Genomic DNA, 8,598 nt, shown 5'->3' with positions numbered 1-8,598 from the left:
TATGCTATGTAAATTCTAATTTGTAACTACCAATATGTAAGAGCATATAAAAAAGGAAGATAAATAGTTATGGACCTTTTGAAAAATCATCCGAGCCACAGGATGATTAATGGGTTAAACCCTAGGTGCATCAAGGATTGAACCATCTCATGGTCAATCTTAATACGCCTTTGCTCTCTAAATAGCCTGGTAGACTAGCCTTCATCTCTATGAAGTCTACCGTGAATGCTTGATCTTTATTTGAAACTAGAATGAAATAATTTCTATCTATTTTTAAATAATTTTTTTTCAATTATTTTATATTAATATGTAAAATTTCTAATCAACAGTTAAAAATATAGAAAGAAAAGGGTCAGTTAATAATATAATGCATCAAGGAGACCCAGCCTCTATTGCAACTCTTGCAGATGCATTAATATAATTAACTAGAATGAAAGCATTCATGTATACATCCATCATATGGATGGACCATCATCTATAACCACTCAACATATATTTTATAACAATTATAAAATATAATAACAATCTACTCATGTTATTATCATTATGATATCATTCATACACATGCCAATAAAGATGTTTAAATATATGGGTATTTGACCCATCTAGGGTTTTTGATTTGGGTTCAACACTTGATCCAAATTTAATTTTAAGTCTATCATTGATTATCCATTTGAGTTAGATTGATCAATTCTTAGATTAACCCTAATCCAATTAGGTTAGCATAGACTCGATCAACCATGACTCAAACCCTAATCAAATTAGGTAAATGATAATTTGATAAACCTAATTTAAACATAAATTCTAATCAAATTAGAATCATGAATTTAATTTAATCTATAATCAATAATTCTAATCACATTAGAATAATGAATTATAGTTAAATCAATCCATCGGCAAAAAATCCTAATCCATGTCTGATGCATCCTTTCCATGACCAAAAATTTTTTGACCCCACACATACCTCAAGCAACAATCAAGATGGTCAACCCACAATAGTGAGTGCCTGATAACATGGTGGTCAGTGGTTGGATCTTAGGTGAATGCATCATATACAAAAATCTTAAGCCTTGGCAATATACATCCATGTGTATCATTCCAAGACCCCCGCGCATCATATGCACTAGATTTCAATTCCATCGAAAATTAGATCATGGGATCTAATCTAAAACTTGTTTCACAAGTCTAAAAATATGAAATTTATATATCCAAAGTTTGATCATGAATTGATAATACTTTATCACAAACAAAAATGCATCATAAACATTAACAAAACATCAATCAGAAAATCTAATTTTGACATAGTTTGAACTAGATCTAATCCATATCACAAAAATAATATGAAATTTGATTGAATCATTCAAGGGTGGCTCTAATACCACTGTTCGATTTTGATGACATAGCAGAATATATATTTTAAAAATTTTAACATACATTCAACAATTGAAAATAATGTTTAACATTTAAACTAGTCTATAAGAACACAAAAGCCCTAGAAACCTCTTGACGATTATAATCAAAAATCAAATGCATGCATAACAAGAGAAGATCAAAAGTCATATACCATCATGAAGATCACAAACTGATAATTTTAAAACCTCCATAAGACTTCAAAGTAGAAGCCCTCTAATGGTGATCCTCACGGGATTGATCAAGGTCCTTCCCAACTCGACATGGTGCTGCAGCCTTCTTCCTAAGTATGCTGTCGACTGTCCTTCATAAGAACTGGTTGCACTATTACTTGTATTCCTTTATGACCTCTACTAAGACCTCTTTAAGAATCCTTTCTCAAAATTTCTCACCACACACAAATCAGATTTTATGTTCAACACATGAACAATCTGATTTTTGGACAAGCATCTCATACTTTCGATTTTCTCTCTTCCCTTTCTTTCTATTTTTCTCCCCCTTTTTCCTTTGTCTTTATCCCAAATTTTTCTCTCTTTTTCCTCTCATTCCCATGCCTAATCACAGCCAAATATGGCACATTAAGCCTAGTCGTAGCACCCCTTTTAAATAGGAAATAAGAGGGGATACCATGGGATGCCAACTTTTGGCATCCCTTAACTCTTACATGCTAAGATTTAATTTTCAGCATGGAACACAAGGGGATGGTGTGGAATAAAAGGTGATTAACTAGTAGAAGGACTCTTTCTCTATAAAGAAAAATTAATACACCATCATATGGTGTGTGGAGAAAGGATTTAACGTGAGAAACAAAGAGTCCATACCATTAAGGACTCTTTCATAAACTCAATGCATATAAGGGAGGAACCAAATTATTTTTGGTGTTCAAACTCCTTGCTAAAGAAGGACTCTTCCTTCTCTTCTGCACCCACAATCCCAAGAGACATCCCATGTCACGAGGAATTAATAAATGCATGGAGAAAAAGGGAGGAATTAAGAGTCCAATGTGAAATGGACTCTTCCATTCATCGCCCAAAAATAAGGTGGCATCCAAATTAATTTGGAATGGAGTTCCTTCCAAGAGAAGGACTCCTTCTCCTTTTCCACACCCACACATCCCATAGCACCATCAGATGGTGCACAAAAATAAGGGACATGTGGAACTTGGTAATAAAATTAAGAGGAGTAGATGAGGACTCTTCCTTCTCATCGCCATTTATTTTGGGTGTGATAATTAATTTGTGCATGGCTTTTGGCATGGAGGTGGTCGATTCACATGAAACTCTTTCATAAAATTTAGATAAACCAACTAATAAATAAATAATTCAAACTCAATCACATTAGGTCAAGGCAATAAGCAAAAGGTTAGCACAAACACATTTGCACTGAACCCAATTGAAAACTTGAATTAATTTATGTGCTAGCAATTCAATTAACCCATTGAATTTATAATAAATTCAAATAGATTAGATCAAGACCAAATTCTTATTGTGTGTGATCCATTGGGTTCCAAATCTAGCCAGCAATGGATCCAAACTCTCGATATAATCCTAATCCGATTGGATTAGGTCAGCTCAAGAGTTTCAATCAACTAGGACTCTTTCTAATTGATTCTTGAATTAAACTCTTTTAATTTTGATGAGTCCATAAGTCAAAATTGATATCTAGTAATGTGTCATGATTATCCAAAAGATTTAAAATTTGATAAAAATATCAAAATTATCCTTTCATGGTGAGTTATCGTGCAATTCAATCATTCGATCACACAATATTCCGAAAAAGCTATGGATATGAAAATATATCAAACTCAAATACCTATCCATATGTATCTCGATTCGATGATGATGACTCGATTGATGAATCAGTAGAAATTATTTTTACTGTTCATCCCTGCTCTGGTCAGAGACTCAGAGTCATCATCCTATGAGATCACATAAGATGTTCTCTCCCCCTACAAGGAGTGATCGATTTCTTATTGACCACTCACAACCTCCATGCACATTTTGTGACACTTAGAATATCCCATACACATCTCAAAGTGGTGTGCTAGGGAATAAACTAAAGTAAGGATCTATATATATAAGGTACCATGGTGATCTCAGATCAAAGGATCACATGCACCACTCCCACTGAAGAACCATCTGTTAACATGATGTAAGGCTCCATCAGATATTCTTTTGATAGATCAATTCAGTGAACTCATTCTCTAATGAGCACCTATATTTTTATATTAGTGTCACCACATAAGTAGTTATGAGATCAACCACCCTCTCCATCGAGCATACATAAGATGTACCAGTCTTATCGATATCATCGATCTCCAACTCGATGATCTAACAATTAGGAATATTTTAGATTGGGGCTATCAAGATTTTATATTTCACTGGCATGATCTCATCATGATCCTAAAATTATTGCCCTAATTTATGGGGTTTATCATAATCTTAAAAATATGATGCAGTAAATTATAAAACATAATACCTCATAAAAGCATAACTAATATCATGCAAATGAGTAGGAAGAAAATAATGAAAAATCCTTTTGCATCCCTATGCGATTGGCTTGTAGAGCACTATTCTTTCACCTTGTCCACATCTCATGTGATGTTTTACTTACAGACTTATTCAAAACTTTATTTAAAATATAACAAGTTGACTTGAGTGCATATCCCCAAAAGAAGATCGACAGACTTGCAAAGCCCATCATGGACCGAACTATATCTAATAGAGTTCGATTCCTCCTTTTCGATATACCATTATGCTGTGGTGTTCCAGGAGGGATCCATTGTGAGAGAATCTCATTCTCTTCTAAGTATGTCAGAAACTCACTGGAGAGGTATTCTTTTTCTCGATCAGACCAAAGAGTTTTAATACTCTTTTTAGTTTATTTTTCTACTTCATTATAGAATTATTTGAACATTTCAAATGATTCTGACTTATGTGTCATTAAGTAGATGTGCCCATACCTCGATAGATCATCTATAAATATAATGAAATAATAATATCTACTTCTGACACTAGTGTTCATCGGTCTACATACATCAATATATATCAGACCTAGAACTTCACTGGCTCGCTTATCTTTTTCAGTAAAAGGTGACTTGATCATTTTATCAAGAAGACAGGACTCACAGATTAGGAGTGATTCACAATCACTGACTTCGAGAATTTTCTCTTGTGTCAACCTATTTATTCTGTTCTTGTTAACATGACCTAACCTACAATGCCAAAGATAGATATCGGAGACATCACTAATTCTAAGATGTTTGCTGGATATATACATTACACTAACAGGCTGTGATAATATATGTTGGGTATAAAATATCCACAGCTGAAACCCTCGACGGAATCGGCATCGGAACAGCTCCGCCCGGGCTCCTACGGGAGCTGGGCTCCTCCGCAACATCAGAGCAGCTCCGCCCGGACTCCTACGGGAGCCGGGCTCCGCCTTCGGCATCAACTACAGAGCAGCTCCGCCCGGACTCCTACGGGAGCCGGGCTCCGCCTCCGACATCAACTACAGAGCAGCTCCGCCCGGATTCCTACGGGAGCCGGGCTCCACCTTCGACATCAACTACAGAGCAGCTCCGCCCGGACTCCTACGGGAGCCGGGCTCCGCCTCCGACATCAGCTACAGAGCAGCTCCACCCGGACTCCTACAGGAGCCGGACTTCACCCCTAACTTGGACCGCTGGTAAGCCTCGACCGGACTCCTACGAGAGCCGGACTTCGCCTTTAATTTTAATTGCAGGAGGACTTCACCCGTACTCTTAAGGGAGCCGGGCTTCATCCTCGACGCCAACGACTGCAGCCGCAGGCAGACTTCGCCCGGACTCCTACGGGAGCCGGGCTCCGCCTGCAACTTCAGCTCCGAGAGGGTCCCGCCTGGACTCCCCCGGAAGGCGGGCTCCACCCACGACCCCAACCGCCAGGAGGACCTCTCCCGGACCTCTACAGAAGCTGGGCTCCGGCCGCTGTCGAGCTTCAATCAACAGATCCGCGCCCCCTGGCAGGCCACCAAAACGGCCACGACCCTGCTCCACTTCCTGTGGCGGACTCCGTGCAGTTCCATCATTCCCTGACAGGCCGCAGTAACCATCGCCACCCTGCTCCACTTCCTGTGGCAGATTCCGCACAGCTCCACTACCCCCTGGCAGGCCGCAATAACGACCACGAACCTGCCCCACCTCCTGCGGCAGATTCCATGCGATTCTCCCATCCGCTGGCGAGTCACGACAACAGACGCTGCTCCACCCCTCATAACAGATTCCACGTGGCGAGCCACGGTGATGGCCACGCGTCTACTCCACTATCCTTTGCAATCAATTCCCCTGACCACGGGCGGCCCACTACCAGACGGTTACAAACGTCGTCATCAATTCGTTGCCTCCTCCGCCTATAAAAGGGGGACCCAGATACGTTATTCTTTAAGCTCATTTTCTTATCTTAAAACTCTGCTAAATTCTCCGTTCGAGCACTCCATTCTTGTTGAGGCAGAGAACTGACTTGAGCGTCGGAGGGTCTTGTCGGAGCAACCCCACCTCCGGTTTAGACTTTCCTTACAGGTCCCGGCGGCGACCGCGGCTTCCCCGACTCCAGCTTCTCCGGTGCAAGCAGATTTTTGCACCAACAGGATTGGCGCTAGAGGAAGGGCGTGTCTTCACAGCACCTTTGTTCTTGAAGGAGCGCTCAACGGAGCCATCTCCGACCTTCTCTCCGTCACCCGCTCCTAATCTTCCCCCACGAGATCAGCACTCGATGCCTCCGCGCAAGGCATCCACACGGCGGTCTACAGCCTCCGTGGCCAGATCTCAGGCTCCGGTCTCCCCTCCAGTTTCTCAGCCTCCTCCCCATCCGGTGGTGGCGGTCGGCACGGAGCAATTTGACTTGCTGGCGCAACAGGTCAAGGGCCTCGTCGAAGCCATACAAGCGATGCAGCAGCAGCAACCGCAGGCGTCAGTGCATCCGGAGGGGGCATCTCTGGAATGCCAGAACCCGACGGTGGGGCGGGCCACCTGGACCAGCCGCCCCGTCCTTCCCGAGAAGGCGAATCCGAGGGTAGAGAGCCCTCAGTCGGATCACGACTCCACCCCTGGAAGATCCCTACCCCCGTTCTGCCAAAGGACCCTCGAGACTCGAAGTCGAGAGGATTTATTGGACCGGAGGCTCCAGGAGATGAACCGGCGGATCGAAGAACTCCGCCACGCACCTCCCACTTATGGTGAGGATATTTGCACTGACCCTCCCTTCTCCCAAATGATTATGCAGGAACCGATCCCGCCGAACTTCAAGCTTCCCCAGTTCGAAAGCTACGACGGGACGTCGGACCCGGTTGATCATCTGGAGGCCTTCCGAACGATGATGCTGCTTCACGGTGCTCCTGACGCCATCTTATGCCGGGCTTTTCCATCTACTTTGAAGGGAGCAGCAAGGAACTGGTACTCGGCTCTGAAGCCGGGTACCATATTTTCCTTCGATCAAATGAGCCACCAATTCATGGCCCATTTTGTCAGCAGCCGGCATCCCCGAAAGGGTTCGGAGTCCCTCATCAACATCAAGCAGAGGGAGGGGGAGTCCATACAGGCCTACATCAACCGCTTCAACATTGCGGCATTGGAGGTCCGAAACTTGGACCAGTCAGTTGCCATGGCCGTCCTGAAAGGTGGCCTTCAGAAGAATGATCTTTTGCACTCCCTGGAGAAGAAGTACCCCAAAAATTTTGCCGATCTACTGGCTCGGGCTGAAGGATAAGCCCGAGCGGAAGAAGCCTTCAAAATGAAGGACGAAGAGACGGCAAAGGAGCGTCAGGCGGGAGATTCTAGTAAGCCCGCAGTTGAGAAGAGGCCAAAGGAAGCCCGGCCTCGCTCCCGATCCCCTCCTGGACATAAGCGCGCCCACACTCCACCCCGGGCATGCAGGCAGAGAAGCCCGGACAATAGGTTTCGGCGGGGTTTCCCCCAGGGAAATTTCGCAACTACGCCCCCCTCAATGCCTCGAAGGCCCAGGTACTGATGGAGGTCAGGGAGCAGCTCCCTAGGTCGGAGAGGATGCGCACACACCCTGGGAAGTGCAACCCCAACAAGTTCTGCCTCTACCACCGCGACCACGACCACGACACGGAGGAATGCATCCAGCTCCAGGACGAGATCGAGGAGCTCATTCGGCGAGGTCGACTCGACAGGTTCATCCACCGCAGGCCTGAGGGTAGAGGAGACCGGCCAAGAGCCCTCCTGCTGCCTGAACCGCAGAAAAAGGGAGGAGCAGCCTAGGGACCGGCCTCCCATCGGGACCATCGACTCCATCACCGGAGGGCCTCAAGGAGGAGCGGGAATACTGTAAATGTATCGCTTACTATTTCACTTTGAATCTACTTTTCTTTTAGCTAACATGCTCCTCCCACCTAGCGTGGATATATTATGACTGGATATGATCCCTCCAAAAATACAGTCATGTCAGGAATAGGAGGAGAACCTCGTCCTGACATGAGCAAGGTCAAAGGCCCGGTTCTTTTAGACCGGATGGGGGGAGAGGCCTCACAACGCCCTAATGTGCCCCCACAGCCTTGTTAGGGATAGGAGGAAAACCTCGCCCTAACTTGAGCAAAGTCAAAGGCTCGGTTTTTTTAGACCGGATGGGGGGAGAGGCCTTACAACGCCCTAATGTGCCCCTACAGCCCTGTTAGGGACAGGAGGAAAACCTCACCCTAACTTGAGCAAAGTCAAAGGCCCGGTTCTTTTAGACCGGATGGGGGGAGAGGCCTTGCAATGCCCTAATGTGCCCCCACAGCCATGTCAGGAACAGGAGGAGAACCTCATCCTGACATGAGCAAAGTTGAAGGCCCGATTCTTTTAGACCGGAGGGGGGAGAGGCCTTACAGCACCCTAACGCGCCCCCACAAGCCAGGCTGGTAACAAGAGGAGAACCTCGCGCTGGCTCAAGAAAAATGGAAGGTCCGGACTCCTACGGGAGTCGGGTTCCGCCGCCAAGGAAGACTTCACCCAGACTCCTACGGGAGTCGGGTTCCGCCGCCAAGGAAGACTTCACCCGGACTCCTACGGGAGTCGGGTTCCTACGCCAAGGAAGGCTTCACCCAGACTCCTACGGGAGCCGGGTTCCTACGCCAAGGAAGACTTCACCCAGACTCCTACGGGAGCCAGGTTCCGCCGCCAAGGAAGGCTTCACCCGGACTCCT

This window comes from Elaeis guineensis, chromosome 6 (genome assembly GCF_000442705.2).
Source record: "Elaeis guineensis isolate ETL-2024a chromosome 6, EG11, whole genome shotgun sequence".
Taxonomy (NCBI): Eukaryota; Viridiplantae; Streptophyta; class Magnoliopsida; order Arecales; family Arecaceae; genus Elaeis; species Elaeis guineensis.
The sequence above is the reverse complement of the archived record's forward strand: the minus strand, read 5'-3'. Positions refer to the sequence as shown.